Source organism: Phalangium opilio, unplaced genomic scaffold (genome assembly GCF_054372755.1).
Source record: "Phalangium opilio isolate 3A_F unplaced genomic scaffold, DU_Popi_V2 ptg000329l_1, whole genome shotgun sequence".
NCBI classification, from domain to species: domain Eukaryota; kingdom Metazoa; phylum Arthropoda; class Arachnida; order Opiliones; family Phalangiidae; genus Phalangium; species Phalangium opilio.
In genome coordinates this window covers 289,288-310,707 of record NW_028324226.1, presented here as the reverse complement: position 1 = coordinate 310,707, position 21,420 = coordinate 289,288, and the positions used below count along the sequence as shown (strand labels likewise).

The 21,420-nt window shown below is 36.7% G+C and overlaps 1 protein-coding gene across 6 annotated transcripts in view; it reads left to right on the top strand.

Annotated features, from left to right (window-relative positions):
• The window catches only part of LOC149610136 (glycine receptor subunit alpha-2-like), a 157,682-nt gene that overhangs the window by 79,881 nt on the left and 56,381 nt on the right, over nt 1-21,420 (top strand). For all 6 annotated transcript variants that reach the window (XM_089858975.1, XM_089858973.1, XM_089858972.1 and 3 more), the window contains one exon: nt 885-1,044. The gene's annotated coding sequence lies outside the window, so the exon portion shown is untranslated. The remainder of the gene's footprint in view (nt 1-884; nt 1,045-21,420) is intronic.

Sequence of the window (21,420 nt, the reverse complement as noted above, 5' to 3'; positions counted from 1 at the left end):
TCAATTTAAATATGAAATACATAATATTTAAATAATTAAGGTTAGGCTTAACGATGCAGCTGTTTTTCTTTTTTTTTCTCCAATAATTAACAGTAAATTAAGTGGAAATTAACAGCGAAACTTGTAACTCTTTCGATAGATATACTTTTGAAGGCGTATGGTTTAGTAAATTAGCTTTAGACGAGTTTTCAAAAGATTGAAAAGACGAGTTAAGCCTTTGATCTTTTGTTCGACGGAACGATTCGGTTCAGTAATAATATCTATTCGGAAACTTCAAACACTTAACTGCTTTTAATAAATATCTTTTGGAGCAGAAACGCCCCCCGTCCCGTCTAAACTTAGATAATAAATTATTTGATAGAAATTAAAATGAAATTAATGCGAAGTTATATTACATAATAAATAAATTAAAACGGTAGAAAACTTTGGGGTTCAAAGGTCTTCGTAACTTTACGCTAATTTAGTTTGTACCATCAATTCATAAATTTAGACCATATCATCAGATAGTGAAAATTAATTTCTTTTGAGGAAATTATCTATAAAATCCGGACAGATTGATAATCAACGCCCAGCCCAAGTTGCTTTACATAGAAGGCTGAAATTTTGCAGGGACGTTACTCTAAAGTATTATATCCTATGGAGGAGGTTTAAGGCTTTTAGGGTTCAATTGAACGCCATCTTGAAAAATGGCGGCCCGCAAAGTAAAAAAGTGTGCATTTGCTACTATACCACAAGTAAATGTATCATTAAAAATTTGTCTTAGTGCAAATTAATTATGGTCTTCATGTTGACGAGAGTAACGTGCATACATAAACTTATAGCGAGCGTAATTGACTTATGATTTAAAAGATAGGAATTTATATTTTGAACATTTTTTTCTTTAGGCACTAGACCGGAGGCAAAATGTGCAAACATTGGAAATCATAGGACTTTGGGATCCGTCCTTTCAATTGGATTGCAACTTGTTGTGGACAGTGTTAACTCAGTGTCCGTGGAGAGATGTCATTCAACAAACCACCTAGTACCTCTCAATTACCAAAACAGGTAAGCTAATTTTTGTATTAAACCATGCGTGGCATGTATGCTATCAGGTCGAAAATCCAGACCTCCTTAGTCTGGTTTATATGTCTCTTTGAAAAGTTATCCGGCGACTTCAAAGTGCTGCTTTTATTGAAATTAAAAGGGGAATAGGAACACTTTGGATATATGGAATTTTCTTAAAACATTTAATATAGAAGTTGTTTTAAGAGCTAACTCATTTGCGTAATGTACATATGTCCAAAATTCTAAAAGGATCGACGCTCTTCGTTTGCCAAAAATTATTTCACGGTGGTGCTAAGTCTAGGTGTCTAGACCTCGAGCAAATCAAATTAATTGCCCCCCCCCTTCCCTATATAAAATTGGACATTTCAATATGTTGTTCGTAAATATTTATATACTTCATGCATTCTCGGTATTTGCCGAACACCGAATCGTATCTTGTTGCAGGTAAAGCGTGGGTTTTGATAGTCAATTTCGGCAAGTGGGTTTAGCCGCTGGCTTAAAATTATGAATTCAATGTGATCAATGTATGCAGTTTTAGCTTAGAAACTGTTGGAAGCGAGTGGATAGATGTGTATCTAATTTAGCGACGCGTTTAGTTTGGAGGTTTTAACAATCGAACCGGGATAAATAACAAACGGTATAGATCTAAATAAACAATAGGTTACGTTTCGATTAACGATTCGATTGTATGTTATATGTAACTGTGAATGTAACTTATTTCATTTTCCTGTAAATAACGATGAGAACGCGGAGATGAGAGAGGGGGGAACCCGGTTTGTAATGGTTATTTCTTTCTCTCTAGTTCTGTTTTCCTCCATCTTTCATTTCCTCCTTGTTTGAGAGCAAAGATGAATAGAGAAAGATGGCATCTGATATATATTTCCTCCTTTATTAGTCCGTATCAAACCCAGAATGCATCGCCTATTAATATCATCTCTAGGGAGTTAAATCTCAACTCGAAAACGCGTTCAATATTGAAGGTTCAAAATGAGATAAACTCCTTAACTCCCTGTGTACCTTTACCTTCCCACGTGAATTTAATTCATTCTCCCAAGAAAATTTAATTTAGGAAATATTATGTTTGTTTTTGACGAATTCTAGATGTGATATTCACCGAATTTTCTTTAAATTTATTGAAGTATTAAATATCGTGATTAAATTAAAAGGCCAGAGTGGTACGTAGAACCGAATTATTATTTGAAATCAATTTTGAGTCGAAAATGTAACTTCTATGACATTTTTCTCTAAGGGACACCTTAAAGTGTTTTATGGATGACCCCTTAAATTTAAGCTAGAAACTGAAAGATAATTCTAATTTAATTAAGGGGTCATCCGTAAAACACTCTAATCGTAACTTCTAAACGGTATCCCATAGGGAAAAATGTCATAGAAGTAACATTTTTGACTCAAAATTGATTTCACATAGAACTATACCACTGTACTTCGGTCCAATAATTACCCTTTTTGTAACACCCTGTATAATCCAATGAATTTTCTCTGAAAAATACAGCCAAGAAATTTTAAGCTAGAATTGTTTATTTTCGTGAGAGAATGAATGAAATTCATGATGTACCGCCTAATAACAGTGGGGAGTTTTCTGTGGTACGGCATGCAGGGGCAGGGTACCAAGTCAGCCATCCACGTGCACCTCCGCTTTTCCCCGACCTATACGTGTACTAGGTAAATGAGTGCGTTGAGGTGAAAGGAGGAGAAGCTATAGCTTTGCTAGCTGACCAGGACATCTTGAGCTATAGAACAGAGAAGACCCTAATGATTTTGGCCGCTCCGCTTTTGTTTTGACCTCGATTGAATCTACCGTCCCCCTTCAGCCCTTCACCCCGGGTTTTCTCAAGGAGGGACTCCTAAGAGACCCCGTTAGAAAAACCATAAATACATCAAGATCGGTCGGAAGTTGGATAGGATGGGCTGAGCTTGAACTTAACCTAAAAATAAAAAAATATGCTATCAAATTCCAAGCCGAGGCTTAACTTAGGAAACCGATATACGAGAATTGAAGTAATTGGGTAAATAGATTTACAAGGGCGTGTTTGTATATCTGTGTCTGATTTTAATTTATTTGAATGATTAATAACTGTTCAAGAAGTTGAAAATGCACGTGTCTTACTTCTTCAGGGTAATTATAGGACCGAAGTTCTATGGGAAATCAATTTTGTCATGTAACTTGTATGACATTTTGAGACAAGGGCAACCGTTTATAAGTTATGAATGATTGGAGTATTTTACGGATGATCCCCTAATTAAATCACCATTGTCTTTAAATTTTTTACTTAATTTGAAATGGTCATCTCTAAAACACTAATTTCTATGAAATATTGCCACCCTAAACAAGTTATGATTTAAGTGCTTTGTCCCCTTAAATAAATTAGCATTGTCCTTGAATCTTATTATTTTAAAATGCTCATCTCTAAAACACCTCAATCGTGGCTTGTAAATGTCCCAGAACATTTTCGACTCAAATTTTTCATAGCACTTCGGTTCTACCACGCACCTTTTTGGCATACTGAACACTTGACTTAGATCTTTTTAATGCCATTAAACGAATGGAAGTATGATGAACTAGCCCCTTAATCGAAACTTTCCCATTTTGCATTTCTCGTATCGTTAGACAGGAACGGGGTGAAAAAACTTTGCCCTTTTTTTATTTCCTATCTATGGAGCTTTTATGTGAAATGAATTTCAGTCCCTCTTCTTAGGGAAGAATATTCCGGCACGCGCTTAAAAGCTTCCCTCCATTTTTATTTTGTTTGCCTAAAAATAAATTAGTTTTCTCATAGTGTGGCAACTTTTTCCAAAAATAGCAAAAAAAAAAAAAAATTCGCCTTACGTTTCATTACAGCAGCGCGAGAACCCACCGTTTTACGTAATAAGCTCGATCACGAGTATGATAGAATATTATTTATGGTTTTTAGTGATAATATATTGGCTTAGCATTGTACGGGTTAAAGAAACGAATTTCTTCATTAGTAAAATTAATTTTTAACGGTCACAATAAATTTCACGCGGTATCAGACAATTTATATCTGTGTACTTTGTATTTCTGATAAGTCTGCCATATATTAAAGGGGGTGTTCGAAAGGTTGTTGTGAGTGGAAAGTGTTAAAGAACATGATGGGGTCGAAAACAATTAGTTACGGAGATATGGGCCCTCAAACATTGATTGGCCCCCTAAAACAAGGGAAGTAGTCACACATGTGGAGTAAGACATATCAGCCTTCAATAGTCTTCAATCAATCTACGAACGTTACGTTATTGAATTTCTTTATCTAGCAGAAGAAGAAGTGTACTGTTAAATGGGTAGAAATGTGCGATAAAGTAAAGCTAATTACTTCACATGTGTGACTATTTCCTTAATTGTTTTAGGGGCCAATCAATGGTTTGGAAGCCCATATATCTCCTTATAACTAAACATTGTAGACCCCAGTATGTTCTTTGACATGTACTTTCCACTCAGTTTGACGCTAAGAACGCCCCCTTTAATTTATGTGCAGACTTATCAGAAACAGCCCTGTTTATTTACATTCCGCACGAGATGTTCGCGTCACATTTTTTACCTTGTAACTTTCTGGCGGCGAAAACAATTGATTTCTTTTTTTCACTTTTCTCGCGAATAAGAAACAACTTTTACATATTACAACTTCTTACATATATCCCAAAAACCGACATTGTTGGGTCTACGATGATTAATACCTTAACTCAGACTCCTACCATGCAGGAAAGAGGAAAATAATAAAAGAGCTCTTTTCAAAAGAATAAGGTACTCGGCCCCTTTGCTTATGCGGGGAAGAAGAGTAGTCTATGGGAGCGCTAGTTGTTTAAAATACGCTACCATCAGTATTTTTATGCAAATGAAACGCTCTTTTCGGCTGTCGCTGTACGATACGCTCAGTGAAACTCCAACCAAGAATATTTTTTTATTCTGAATGTGGTTCGTCCATGCGGCTAACTTGAATACGAAGAAAGGTGGTTGGTACTACCAAGTTACTATTCGCTAAAGAATGACTTTTTCGTCAATCTCTGCCAATTCAATGAAAGTAACTAAACTTTCAATAGGTTAACTGTAATGCCTATTGTGTAGTTGTGAACGTGAAGAGTTACAAACTTTTCATTATTTTAGAAATAATTTAGGTACTTATCGAAGAAACATTATCAATTAAATTTAGAAAAAATTTCAAAATAATATACAAGGTGTTCCAAAAAGTGTTTTAGGACTGAAATAAAATCTGTTCTTCAGGCAATTTTGAGTTGAAAGTGTTGTATTACATTTTGACTCGGGGCCAATTAACGTTTACAAGTTATTATTGGAAAGTTTTACGGATGATCCCTTAATTAAATTTAAGTAAGAAACCGAAAGACAATGATTTCTAATATAATTAAGGGGTCATCCCTAAAACGATAAAATCATAACTTGAAAACCGTGGCGTTCACAGAGCAAAACCTCATAGAACAATTTGACTATAAAGCTCCCATAGAACTCACTGTTCTTCGATCTTAGCATCCTTTTTGTGACACCCTGTATAATCAAAAAATACTCTTCATTGTATTCAGTTTTCCTGTATGGACGGATAAATGTAAAATAGAAAGATGAGGGTCCGCAAAATTGAGTAAGAATTCTACTTTGGTTTCCGGACGCTTCCGTTTTCAAGGAGAGCGAAAGAGACGCCAAGAAATTCTGCTCCGTTTTTCAAATAGAGAAATAAATTTACTGAAAAAAAGATATATACGTCATTTGAAGGCTTAAGAAGTGGTGTATGAAGGTTTTCGCTAAGCCTGGGGTTTTTCTTGATTAACTACAACGATGTAATTCTCTGCGGACGCTACGCCCAGTTAGGCCTTGGGACAATAGTACTAGCTAGGCCTTTGTGTGCTTTAAGGAAATGTTTGTGTATTATATACACTCTATTAGGGTTAACATACGAGGACCCGTCTCTATAATAATATATATATTGTATCCAAAACTTACGACCCTTACTCCCTACGGAATGAACTTTACTACAATATATATAACCTCTATTGCAGCAATTTTTGAGGTTTAAGGCCCAATTTAGGGACCCCGAAATGGGCCACTAAAAACTAAAGCGATTTTTCCCACTCCTTGCATGGTTCCTGTTTTGAAGGAAGCCATCCATATATGGATTGCATTGTAATTTGTTCAATTTGGGACCCCTTTTATGGTGAATATTATAGCCTGGTTTGGTGTCCTTAGAAGTTTATAAAGTGATGTTCTTCCATAACTTGTTCTTTGTAGTTTTTGGAGAAGGGTTTGACCTTGGGAGAAATTGTGTTAATTTCTTCGAGTAATTTACTTCTGAAATACTCTTATCTTTTCTCCAGAGAAATGTACTCCTTATGTTAATTGAAAATGATAAATTAAATTGAAATTTCTAGGTGACCTTAATTTCAAAATTACTCTATATAGAAGTTAACTCCTAATTTGAATTCAAAACTAATTATGAAGTTAATGATAGCTGTTAATTTATCTTTGCAATTTTGTTGGAGATATTGTATTAATTTCTTCCAGTGATAGATAGACTTTTTTAAGACGGAATGGGTAACAGGGTTATTCGGGTGCGCGTCCAAGTCCACGACCCCCTTACCCGTGACAGAGGGATATAAAAGAAGAGGCGGGTCTTATTTTCGTTATGGCGTTGTATGTATATCCGGGTCAAATAAACGTCGTCTGCCCCTTCGTCTGCCAAGTTGGAATGGGCTCGGATTGTAATTTTTGAAAGAACATTGTTTAAAAATGGAAGTTACGCAAGTGAAAAAAACGGGGAAGACCCAAGAAAATTAAAATTGAGTTAGAATTGAGTAAAAGTCTTCATAGATATTACAACACGAACAGGTTTTAACCAAACACTAAGCTCACAAAACTCCTGCCCATTCACTAAGCCTTGGTTAACTTCATCAAATTCGTTTACAAAATCATGAGGATAGTAGACATACTTGGCTTAAGAAAGAATTAGCGAACACTTTTCACCCTTACAGATGTACTCCAAATCCAAAACACCGGCACCAAATTCACTAACTACCTTCTTAATTGCTATTTAAAACAATTCCCGAATAATTACCGGACCCTCGCATTTAGACGGCTCCATTTTGAGCCCCTGTGAAGACGCTTATCTGTACAACCATAGCCCACTCGATCAGCGCTCCCGCTATAGCGCGAGCAGCTTGCGGCGTGACGCGCGTGATCGAGTGTGCTATGGTACAACGCAAGAGGGGTCGTAGTCATAGCGACAGAGGTAAACAGGAATTACGTATTTTTGGCCCTCCTTGTCAGCAACGTCACCAAAACGTAGTTTTAGTGAGCCAATAAGATAATTTAATTTTTTGGTTACGTGTTGAAGGAAGGGGCTATATACTCGTCTATGAGTCGGACTGAAGTAAAGGCCAAACATTGTTTATTCCGTCTTAAAAAAGTCTATCTATCCCTGTTTCTTCCAAGTAATATACTTCTGAAACCCCCTGTATCTTTTCTGCGGAGAAATTTGCTTCTGATGTTAATTGAAAATGATATATTGAAATTTCAATGATATTAACTTTTAATTTTATTTCAAAAATAATTATGAAGTTGATGATAGCTGTTAATTTATCTTTGTAACTTTGTTGACGGATTTGACCCTGGGAAAATTGTATTGATTTACTTCTGAAACAACACCCTTTAACTTTTCTTCAGAGATACCTACTCCCGATGCTAATTGAAAATGATAAATTGAAATTTCTAGGTGAGCTTAATTTCAAAATTACTCCATATATAGAAGTTAACTTTTAATTTGAATTCAAAACTAATTATGAAGTTAATTTATTCATGGATTAATTCCGTTTCATCTTTCGTAAAGATGATTTCCCTTTTCTGATTGGTTCTTCTTTAAAAATATTCGAAAGAGGAACTGACTTCAATGCAACATATTCAAATAACAATTAGCCAGCCGCCTTTGGAAAATTCTTTTAAAAATTTTGACCTGGTTTTAATTTTTCAATAAAGATTCTAGCTTGTAAAATCACTTTGGATGGAATGTTCCCCTATTTATATTTCCTCAATGTCCCCTTCTTCTTTAAGTACAAGTACAAGTAAATGCGCTCATTGATTGGTGAAAGGCTAGCTTAGTCTTATATTGGCTTAAGTTTCTGCAGTCCGGTCCGTTCTCTAACAAAGTTTTGCTTTTCGATCTAACGCCACGTTCAGAAATTCCGCGCTCGTAAATAATTCGTTTCAATTAAAGTGTACTGTGAACGAAGGGTTTAAAAGGTTTTAATGATCTATGAGCTTATTTTTAACATTTATTAAAAGAACTTTGAGATGAAACGAACTATCTTCTCGGGAAATTCGAAGAATCTACGCTTAATTAGTCTACAATTTCCTCCGTCCAATTTCTCTCTTTCTCCTTGTTGTGTCGTATCGTAGTTTCTCTAATACCAAAATAGTACATTTCCCCGCAGCCCTTTTCAAACTACGATTTACAATTGGTGTTGAAACGTATAATAATCACTAATTTCAATTGCGGCCGAAAAGTAAAAAAAAAAAAGAATATAACACAAAAAAGTGCAAATTCTCTACGGAATTGTTTTAAATAATTGAGAGTCGGTTTCTCTCTATAAGGCATTAGGAAAGAGACCTTGGCACTTTAATTTAAATTTTAAAGTTGAGTATCCGGGTTAGTAATTGCAGTTAGATTTGGGCTGTATTGCGTACAGGAATCGCGCCTTTATTTATGGGTGTTTACTAATTATATTTGGAGCTCTTACTTTATCGAATGCCTATGATTACTTTCGAATTTTAATTGAGCAGAAGTTATTTTTGGGAAATATTATATCAAATGACGTAAATATAATTTTAATTGAGAATTTAGCCCTAATTAGCAGGTCTGGGGCGGGGGAGCTTTTACTCTGTTGAATGCTTTATTACTTCGTAATTTAAATTAATTGAGAAAATTGCCCTAATTAGCAAGTCTCGGTGTATAATTAGTATCTAACAATTATAATTTAATTGACTGTCTAGTCATAATTATTTTAATTGAATTTAAATAGATCTCTGATCATTTTGAAATAGTCTCTTTTCTTTAATTATATAATAGTAGCAGCAAAGGCAAGCCGTTGGAACATTTTTATTTCTTTTCTTGCCGCCATTTTAAAAGATGGTGTCTAATCGAACCCGAAAAGCCATAACCACTGTATTAAATATTAGTAAAATCGGTTGTAACGTGTGGAATTTATTCCACGAAGAAGTTTTTTTTTTAAATTTCTGGCTGCCATTTTTCAATATGGCGGCGGATTGGAAAAATATTTCTTAGAGCGTACCTACAACTCAAGAGCAACGTCCCTGCAAAATTCCAACCTTCTAGGTAAAACGGTTTGGCCTGGGCGTTCATTATTAGTCAGTATAAGTCAGTCAGTAAAAGTTGAATGTATCCACTAATTACTTATTAACTTCCTTAATTAGCCCTTAAATATAAGACCAAACTTTTACACACACCTCTTCCCAGACAGACGCCCCATAAAAATACTTAGTACATACATAACCAAATGATGCGGAAGACTAAAAATAGAAATTTAAATAGGGTGGAAAGAAATCAATAAATCAAGTTAAAAATATATATCATTTTTTTCGCTGTTCAATCAAAAATTTTTATTATCGAAAAGATAGATTTAACGGATTAAAAATTGTCCAGTCGTTAGGAATCAGATGGGGTGATGGGATTATAGCATCTATCCTCTCGGGGGATACAGCACCCCCTATTCTCTTATTGGGGGGAAGAGCCACTCGCCCCCCCCCCCTCGTAAAGAATTATCTTGGAAAGAACCGAAAAGAAGGTTACAACACAGCAGCAAAGTTGCTGCCAGGGTTAATTGCGCCATTTTACGCTGAGCTCAGCGAGAAAACTTTTGACATTTGCCAGCAGGTGTAAATTAAGCCTTATCGAAGTGACAAGTTACGAACCTTTTCCTAGTTTTATTAGAAAACCCTATTTCGGCTAATGCAATTTAAGCCTTTGTGTTTAAGTTTTGAAATTAATTTCGTGTGTTTTAAATATGTAGTGGCACGGTTTTTATCATTATAGGCGTGTAGAGTGTAATTTTGGCTCCAATTTGATCCCAAAAACGTCTAAATCGGTTCAGAATTAAGGTAGATAAGAATTTTTAAATAATATCGTACACTGGTGTATTGCGGGTAAATGTTTTACAGGGGCTCGTAGGAAATACATTATTAGTTTTGCCCCTGGATGTTGGCACTCAAAAAATATTTCAAATAACATTTTTCTCTGCTTAATAACGTGTAATATGTTATATAGCAACTAATATATAATAAGAACTATAAAATTTAGTTAATTTAATTACCTTAAATTATCTGATTTATTTAATTTTAAATATTATCGTACACTGGTGTATTGCGGGTTAACGTTCTACAGGGGCTCATAGGAAATTGAACGAACTCAGTCCTTGGTAGGTCGCAATTCCTTAAATGCAGGCCCCATGGCCGCATACGCCGCTATTCAAGGGGAGATGGGGTGGAGCACCATGGAATCTCGCGAAGCTAAATCCAAACTAAAATACCTTGGACGTCTGAAGTTCCTCCCCCGTACCCACCTGGCCAAACAGGTCTACGATTCCCTCCGGTCGAATGGTCTGGTCACGGCCTGGACGCTACGCGTGGCGCTCTTGGATCGCAAATATGGTAAGGGTACCGAACGTGGTACCGCAACCACGCCTAGAGAATGGGAACACCTCGTAGAAGGCGAGGGACGCGAACATGCCCAACGCATCTGGCGCACCGCTGTTGCGAAAAAGCGGAGCTTGCTAGCGTACATCGCTAAACCGCACCCTGCCCCTGAACTTTTCTACGACGGCTCCCACGCCAGTGGGCTTCTCTTTCAGGCCCGCTCCGGGTCTCTCCTCACAGGAGTTCGTCAGGCGGACTTTGGCAATCTATCCCCGGCCTGCCGCCTGTGTGGCCACGTGGCCGAAGACGTCCAGCACGTCCTCATGGAGTGCCCCGCGACGCTGAGTGGCCCCTCGGCTCAACTATGGCGTAATACCCACGCAGCCGACTCCCTGGAGGTTGTCCTGGGCCTAACCGGTGCTCCATGGGACCATCAACTGGTGGGGAGTGTGCTCTCACTATGGTTCCAGAGGAAGCAAGCGTGGAGGCGTGCCAATCTCCAAGATCTCCACACTATATTGTGCCGCGCCCCCCTCCGATTAGTGTGGTTTAGTTTAGTTTCGTTTATTTAATCTAATTTTATCCATTTAATTAATTAATTAATCGTTCCTCTGTTTGTCGCTTGCATTGTTGTATATATTTTTCTCTAGTGTAACTTTGTATATACAGGGTGTTTTTGAAAAGTCCATCAATAATGAAGGGACGTGTTTATTGGAACATTTTGAGTAGTGATGCCACGAATATTCGGTTACTATTCGGTATTCGGCCTATTCGGCCATTTTTTTCGTATTCGGTATTCGGCCGAATATTTCGTAATATTCGGCCGAATACCGAATATCCAATCATGAAGGAAAAAAACGGAAAAATTACTCAAAAAATTATTTATTTCAATAACAATTTTTACTTTAATATTTATAATCTATCAGTGGTAAGTTGTGATGAATAAAAAAAAGCATATAGGGAGAGGGCGTTTGTCAGGGAGGGAAAGAACATCCGACGTCGTTTTATACCTCTACTTAGGGGAGCGTTTGTAGGCGCGATACTGAAATTCCCCCGTTAGGGGCATGGAATCAAGGTAAGAGATATAAGCCTATGACGTGGCAAGAATGGGTTTGCCCTCTCCCTATAGTGACACGATCTACTCGCAAATGAACCAAAAACCTAAAGACGTTATAGACGGGTCCTATAGTGTTAAAGAGAGCGCGTTGAAAAATCGCCCTTTTCATTCCCTCCTTCCCGAGTTTATCACCAACGTTGAAAGCTTCCGCGCAGGCGCGCTGTAGCAGAGGCGGTAGAGAGCGGATCTAAACAGTGTATCCCTCTCTCTGCTTGCGCCCCAATATTGCGCAGAGCAGTAATCGCGTTACAGCTAGTGCCGAGCGAAGCGGTATACAGACCTTGAGTGCCGAGAGGAGAGGAGAGTTTTCCCACGTGACCCTACATTTCGCCAAGGAATATGGAGATAGGGAAGTTTCGTGTAAAGCCTGGTTCCCACTTGGCGAAAAAAAGCACGCGAAATGTGTATTCGCCGGCTGAAACTTCTTGACGATTATTTATTCGCCAGAGCCGGCGTTCCCATTTAGCGCGAAATTTGAAGAGATCGCGCGCGAGATTTTCTTTCACGTTAAGCCTAATTATTTTCTTGCGGATTAAAAATGGAAAACCTAAACAAAATAAATAATGAAAATGGCCTTTGTTTAAATTTAACGTTTCAAAAATGTCTTTCGGGAAATGAGAGGTGACCACGAGTTTCTTCAGGTAAAGAAATATTGAATTATCAGAACTTTAATTTAGATTCTATCAATGTAGTTTTCACTTATATATTGTAACCGATGTTCCCCGATTGTGTATTTGTGTTGTGCTAAAACATGAAACAGTAGTAGGCTTAAAATAAAACTTAAGTGATCGACAAAAGAAAGGAGGCATTACAAAATTCTGAATCTGGGTTTTGATTGGTTGCTTTTAGGGCGAATTTGTTTCCCCTTTTCGCCTCGACTAAAAAAATAGAACAATTCGCTCAGTTCCGCGAATACGATTTTTTGCCGGCGAATATCAAAAATTCGCTCAATTTTATCGCGCTGATCATTTCGCGTTGAAATTTCGCCCTATTTTCGCCAAGTGGGAACCAGGCTTAACGCTATAACTCCGGTCGCCCAAAAATCCCGTTTTCGGCGTGGATGTGCATGTGCGCACGCGCCGCACTTTTCTCGCGCATCGTGTTGAGGATAGGCGGCACTACCGGTTTCCTGCGCAGTTCAAACTAACGCCGAATATAAGTCACGTGACCTGCTACATTTCGTGAAGAGAGATTCCTATACTGACCAAACTTCCCTATCTACATCTTCCTTGATTTCGCGTAGCCGTCTGCCTATTCACCTCACCATGAGACCTGTCCCATAGAGTGCTGTCAGAAGCGCCGGTGTGACGTCATCCATGCTGTTTTCCCATAAAGAAAAAACGGTAACTGTCATGGCCGCCTATTGCTAAAGGCAGACTCATGACGTTTAACCTTGGATCTGACGTCACAACTGACAGCACTCTATTGCGGTCCGTGCGGGGATGTACGTATTTCGCGGAACGGGTTACAGCTCATAACCGGTTTCGCGCGAGTTGCACATATCTCACGGCCGAATATTCGGTGGCCGAATATTCGGTGCTTCGGCCGAGAGCATGGCCGAATATTCGGTATTCGGTATTCGGCAAAATCAATATTCGCGGCATCACTAATTTTGAGTCGAAAATGTTCTATGACTATTTTCCGTCCGAGCCACTGTTTTCAAGTTGGAATTGGAGTAATTTACGTATGACCCCTTAAATTTAATTAGAAAATTGAAATGTAACTGTAATTTAATTAAGGGATCATCCCTAAAATATTCAAATCATAACTCGAAAACAGTGGCTCGGACGGCAAAATGTCATAGAACATTTTCGACTCAAAATGGCACAATAAACACGCTCCTTCATTATTGATGGACTTTTCAGAAACACCCTGTATATTGTGTATTTTTCAAATGCCGCGCTCTCCCGACTAGGAGAGCCGCCCCGTTCTAAAGGGGTGTACTCTGTACGGCACTCTAATAAACCTGTAAACCTGTAGTCTTTTTACCCCTGAGTGTTGGCACTTTAAAAAATTATAAAATATAAATAATTTATTTAATCTTATGAAAATAAGTAAATCTAAACGCGTGAAATTTATGTTTTAATAAATTTTCACGCGGTATCTTTGGTAATATACGTGCAAAGCTATATGGTACACTTATACCGCTATTGAAAAGCTCGGGCACCACTAAAATCCATTCAGACTGTCATAAAATTAGATAAGAGTTTTAAATGGCCGCGACATTAATTTTATGAAACTTTACACCGTTTTATTTTTGCCCGTTCCTTATCGTCGTGTTTAATAAAAGAAATTGACCGTAAAACGCGTAATATCTTTGCCCTAATTTACATTAAACCCGCCGTCCGGGTCATTCCAAGTAATAATTATATCAGTCAGGCTATAAGTTTTATCACATTTTTATTATAGTTGAGCTTGAATAATTTTTATTGTTTTTTTCTTTGAAAACCTTGTTTTTATAGTTTAAGGGCGAATTGTTTTAGATAATGTTTTTCTATACCAGGATCGTTAAGTTTATCCATGCATATTCGAAAGTTGTCCATCAGACTCCCTTAGGCTCTGATTTTCTATTGGTTCTGCGCACGTTGAAAGGCCTACCTGGATTTGCATATCCTCTGTTTGGTTAGCCTAAATACGTCTACATTTCATTAGATCTCTTTTAGAGATGGTTAACTGTGGTATTATGAAACGTACTAGGGTATTTGTTTTATATCTGTCTCAAGAACCTTTTAATAATATTTTAAATTAAAAAAAATATATATATATTATTATATTGGGCGGTAAAGTATGGTTTGCATACCTTTATTTGATTAGCTTAAATATATATTTATCTTTCACTGGCAAGATAGCGTAAGAGCAAGGCGTTGCCCGAGACAGGGCATTTTTGAGCCCCCAAAGACTATAAACCCCTTCTGTAAATGTTAAATAAATCTGTTAATATATGAGCGGACTTTATTCCATAAAGATCTTTTACGTTTTTGGCCGACATCTTGAAGTAATTTTTAATTTAAAAATAATATACACGGTGCTACTAAAAAGGGCAGTATAACCCAAAGAACAATGGGTTCTTTAGGTGATTTTTGAGTCAAATATATTAACCATGACATTTAGCCAGTTATGATTGATGAGTTTTACGGATGACCCCCTTTTTAATAAAATAAGAATGTGGAAGACAATTCTATTTTAATTAAGGGGCCATCCGTAAACACTCAAAACAAAACCCAAACGGAAAAGTGCCACATTTCGACTCAAAATTGAGCAAAGCCCACTGTACGTCGGTCCTCCTATCCTTTCTGAAACCCCCTGTATTTTGAATCTAAAATATATATAAATATGTACATTTCCTACCTGTACTTATTTCATGAGCCTATAAAAATTTCTCTTTTAAGGATCGTTAGCGATGTGATTAAACGTAAGGTATTTGTTTTATATCTCTATATATTTCCATAAGCTTTTAATAATGTTTTCAATTCGAAAAATAATATACCCTAAAACATCAGTACCCTATTTTCTTTTCAAAATTAAATTCATCTACCTACATACGCGGGATTCCTTTTACCCATTTAAATTTTACTTAAGAACCGTTGGGAGAAAGCCGTTTAAAAAAAATGGAATATTTCTCTTATGAAAGAGAGTGAGAGAGGGAGATAGCGGAATCCAAGGTGACTCTAGCATCTTTTGATCCCACCGACGCAACCACGTGCGTTTTCTAAAAGAAAGAGTCCTAGCTTCTTCCTTATCCTTTTCCCTTCTTCTTTTCCTCATCTCTATCCTCCCGTAACACGCGCCAGTTTCTCTCTGTATCATCACATGCAGTCTCTCTTTCTCTCTCTCTCTCTTTGCAGTCCGAATTTCGAAGCCGCGTCGCACGGTCGGGCATCCCCCGCTTTCTGAACCCGTCGCTCCCGCTGTGTTCTAAGTAATCCCAACACGTTTCTTGTTATTATTGGTATTATGACTTTAATTCATTAAACCTCGATCTCGTGAATCAAAACCGGAAGTCTCGTGATAATGAATCGGTTCTCGAGATATTAATCTAGTCCTAATTAATGGTCTATTCATATAGTATAATAGGTCTTCTCCTGATTGGTTGGTGTAGCGTTAATTACAGTTTATTATACATTAATAGTTTATTCAATTAGTAGGTTGATTTTTTTTTTCAAAAGTGAAATTATAGGGTTTTTAAAATTGTTTTAAGTATTTAAGTTATATATATGCGTGGTTATTCTTAATCAAATTTCTGAATTATATTGGATATTTTAAACTAAATTTTAATAGAAAAACTTTAAGTTGTTTCTTTATGGAGCCTGGGTGAGTAATGAATGCATGAATTTTTAATAATTATAGTTTTAGTGTTTTAATTAAATTTAACTTAATTATTCATTTATTTAAATTAAGGTCAATAATAGTGGTGTACAATCTAATGAAAATTAACATAGAATAATGTTTAATATTTGACATTCAGTTGCGTAAAATATTTTAATCTCGGGGTACAGATTACAAAATTATAAATTTAAATTTTATAAAATTATAATAAAATTGTAAATGAAGTCTAATTTTCAAATACGTAATTGTATAATTTTGTTCCTGCTCTGTATTCCGAGATTATAATATAATGAAACGGTCTCAAATTTAATTAATTAATTTACATTCTTAATTAGTTTAATACTGGAAATTAATTCATTTCTCTTTTAATTTTATTAATGAAAACAGTGTACACATAATTTTTGATTATAATTTCTGATATTTTCGTTCGAGACGCGGGGGTGGAGGAGTAAAGGGGTCCTTAATAATGAAGAGGACCTTTATTAATATTGTTATCATCACTTGAAAGAGATTATTCAATTTAAGATTAAAAATCTCCTGGGTTCTCAGCGAAAGGTCGCAACCGTTGAAAATATGACCTTTACCTTTATTTGAGTGAAGTCACTGACAATGATAATAGTTCTGGGTCAAGAAACAACGACAACAATTTAATTTAATATGATAATATTAGTCAAAATATTTTAACACCTGCGCTCCTGGGACAAATTTGGTTGTTGGATGTTTAACTAGTTAGCTTTCTCTAGGTTTGTCTTGCAAATTGCTCCTTAAACTGGAAGACATCTTAACATCGTTTACGCCGCTTGATTCCCTGCCCCCTAATTGAATCAAAAATTTGCATAATTAATTAGATAATACCAACTTATTTTGTGTTTACGGAAGCGGGTATTTTAGAAGAAAAACGTGGTAAGATACATCGATGGAGATTTTGTTACAATCGATAGTGTGCGACAGTCAAGTGTTGCCAGTCCTTTTCAAGCGCGATTCAACCTCTATTTACATCAGACTGAAAAGCTTTTAGTTCTGTTCAGTTCAGTTCAGTTCTAAACCTGCATGCTGGAGATGCTCGAATAACAAATTACTGGCAACCATGAAAATGATGTTTAAGTTAAGAAACGTGAACGAGGAAATTTCTCTATCTTTATTTTTTCAATTTAAACCAGTGAAACGAATTAGATTTCTGCGTAATATTAACACAGTTTCCCCCGCTTTTTCTTCACTACATTTTATACTTTAAACACAAAAGAAATACGAGAAAGAAATCTGAAATCTAAATTCTAAGTATTCAAAATACTGGTCCAAATACTCGACTCGAAATGATACCAAAATATGGCTTGTATGAATGCACCTAATTAATACGCGTTAAGGCTGTTAATATAAAAAACCACTACTGAACATACGCCTAACATAATTAACTCTTTATTCGCGAACGAAACTTTGAATCACAGTCGATTTTTGAAAGTTTTCAGCTGCCAAAAATTTATGGATATTTTTCTTTTTTATATTTTGATATTTTTCTTGCGTTATGGTACTAAATTTCAGGCAACCGCTATGGTGTATGTCGTAAAAACGAGTCCTTATAAGCAGACGATAATAACTGCGGAATTATAGATGGCAACACTGCGACAGGGTTTTCGATTATTTTTTTGTTTCTTTCTTCAGTCTGAATGCAAAGATTTAGTTTACTTACACAGATTTCTCGAGGTGAGATGACACGCGACGGTTGATATCTCGTGCACTGTATTGGGTATTTTAGCGCGTGACTTTCATCGTAGTTAGCTAATGGAAATAATCTAAATACCGTTAATGTTATTAAAGGCAAAGAATTAAATAGCTGGGTGTTTTTATAAAAATGATCTATATGTTAATTCCCTTCGGCTTTAATAGACTTGTCTCATCTGCCTTGCTAATATAATATATCGAGTTCCATTTATTTCAGAAGCTAGGGGACCCCAAGCTAACTCTCTTGAAAATTAATAACTGTATTTAACAAAAGGAAAAATAAGCCTTGTGGGCCTACCTTTACTAGTTTAAATTAGGCTTAGTAAAATTTCTGCACGGTCATTTTCATTATTTAAAAGTAGGCCTAAAGAGATCAAAGAACGCCGGGATTTACAACCTTTCCCGCCAAATTTAATGATTCTTTTGGCGGGAGTCTTTTGGGACGTGTACAAAAGTTACGTCGTTTGGTACACCTGTCAATACGGAGGAAGGTTTATTAAATTTTATCATTAATTAAAATAAAGACTAAAAGTCATGTCTCCCTGATACTTTACCAGGTCAAAGGTCAGAAGCAAATACTATACTAAATTTATATGTTATATATACATCAGGGTTCTTACATAAACTGGATAGGTCAAGGCAGCGATAGATTTAATTTTAGAAGCAGGAATGGGGAACTGTTAGTGTTTACTTCAGTCCGAGCCCAGTATAGATCCCTCCATCTAACACGTAACGAAAATTTTAAATTATCTTATTGGCTCACTTAAACTACGTTTTGATGACGTTTCTGCCGGGGACGTCGAAAATACGTAATTCTTTTTTACCTCTGTCGCTTTGACCCGCCTCTTCTTTAAGAACCCCCCAGCCCGGTGAAAGGGGTCAAGGACTTTGACGCGCGCGCACATTACTCTGTTCTCCATTCCTACTTCTAAAATTAAATTTATCCCTGGTCAGGGATTTAAAGTTTTTCCTGAAAGGTCAGGGATTTCGTTTGGTATATCAAGCCATGTTTGAACAAATGCTAAATATGGCCAGGTGTGATCATGAAGTGGGCTCTGGTAAATATCTTAAAATATGGTCAGGGATACTGGGAGCATTTGGTCAGGGATAAGCTGGAAAAGTCAGGGATTTTCAATATAAAAATTTCGTTAGAACCCCGTTTCAACATTTACTACTCTGACGTTTTGGCGAAAGAGAAAAAAATAACGTTAGAGAAGATCCGGAAATGATGGGCATTTTATTTCAAGAGAAATCTATACGAACTATCTCGACCCTCTTTGTCGGATTTTAATAGTGAATTCCAATGGATTGCTCTGAGATGGCTCGCGGTTGGCTCCATTTCATTGTCAAATTCGCGAAAAAAAAGCGATAAGGTCGTTCTCAGTTCGACCTTGAAGCAAAATACACATCATTTCCGGAGCGGTTTAATACTAGTTTTCTTTTTCCCGTCAAAATGTCTATGCTGATTTTCCGAGAGATTCGTATACTGATCTGTCTTTAAATGCAGATCGGTTCCGGGCTGAACTCGGACCGAGCTCGTCTGACCAATGGAAGACGTGAATCTAAGGGCGAGTTGATCTCGATTCTCGTTTTAGCAGTGGAACACAAAATACATTTCAGAGACACCCCGAGAGTACAATAGGCCTTTTCAACGTAAAAAGGGGGGTAAGCAAGCCTCAGTATCGGGACATAAATTGCCAGCTCTGCCCACTCTCATGAATCATGATACAAAATGACTACAGCGCAGGCACATGGAAGGCGGAGTGTCTTTTCCTTTTAGTTTCATCAAAACATGGTCTATGGAATTCGCTATAAGGCTTAATAGATCAAATCGCGAGCGATCTCTGAGCATGGAATACGCCATAAGCTTCACCCTGCATCAATTTTGAAAGTTTGCCAAGTCAATCTTAAGTCCTGTTTTGACGCGTATAGCATATTTTGAAAGGCTATTTTACGTATGAAAATGTCCCAAATGACCTCCGCTTAAATTTATTCTTTCGCTATATGCCACCGTTTTGTTTATTTCTTTCTTGAACCTAAGCCTTGGCAATTTTAGTTTGAAACTTGAATCGTTTCTGTAAGAAATAGGAATTTTTAACACGGTATTTTATATAAGCACCTTTTTTATTTTTGGTTCAGTAATAAAATTCGGATTTCCAAAATAAAAAAAAATGCAGCGAAAGAGGCAACTGAAAATAAGGGAAAAAAAATTAAAATGAAAAAGGTTTCTGGTAATAAACTCGGTCGTTCGGTAACTTATTGCGCAAAGGCTTAACATGAGTTTCGTTTTACTTTACCCTATACGTAAATATAAAATAACCCAAAATATTCTGATGTGACGTAGACAACTTGAATAAAAACCCTAGTTTCCCTTCGCTCGAGTATGTGAAATAAGGTGGGTAGTCTCCTTCTGCACGCTCTGGAAAAAAAGGTGGGATATTTCTCTAAATAAAGTGAGAAGTTTACTTATGCACGAGCAGAAAAAAGCGGGAAATTTACTTATGCACGCGCAGAAAAAGGCGGGAAATTTACTTATTCACACGCTGAATTAAAGGCGGGAGTATTTCTCTATGCACGTGCAATAAAAGGTGAGAAGTTTACTTATGCACGAGCAGAAAAAGCGAGAATATTTTCCCAGTACGCGCGGAAAAAGGCGGGAAGTTAACCAATGCACGCGCTGTCAAAAAAGCGGGAATATTTTTCCCTTCTCGCTCTAAAAAAAAAGAGAATATCCATAGCAAGCGCGGGAAAGGCGGGAAATGCAAAAAAAACCAGAGCTAAAAGCGTCCTATCTCTCACCCTCCCTCTCTCTCTCTTTTCTTGCTCTTGGGCTTCCCATTAATCCCACCTTTACGGCCGCGATATAGTGGTTGCATTAGAGGTCCTTGAACAAAAAATAAAAAGGGGATATGGGATCATACATACTCTTGTTGGATTTGGAGAATTTGAATATTTAGCCTGCAGGATATGTTAAGAGATGAAACAGCGGTTGTTGACGGGCCTCATTTCAACAACCTGAATTTTGTTTCTTGCCCCCCCCCCCACGTGCTGCTTTGTATTATTTTTCTTGTTTTTCGGAACTTGTAAGAGGGTTTTTCAATGGAAGTGTTTTTACCCCTAAAAACCCCTGAAAATAACTCACGAAATTCTAATAAGGAACACTTTATTCTTTCTTTTTAAATTTTCCCAGAATGCAACGGTTTGGTTTTGGGCGCTTTTTTTTTCTTCTTTTCTTTCGTTGATGGAACCAAAATATTTTAAGAGTTATTTATAGTATATATTATATGCAAGATTCTCGGTCTCGGTCCCAAGTGATTTAGTTAGCTCTCGGTTGGATGAATTTTAATAACTAACGAAAATTTATTCAAAGTAGGTTCTAAAGGTTCTCGAGTTTATTTTAAGTAAATTAATTTTTAAGTGCACTTTGTACTTTGTAAAGAAGAAGTCATATTTCTTCCACTTCATTTTTCGTGCGCCTGAAATGTAAATGAAAAATCTCAAAGGTAATTAACTTATTTAGGTTTTAAACACGCGT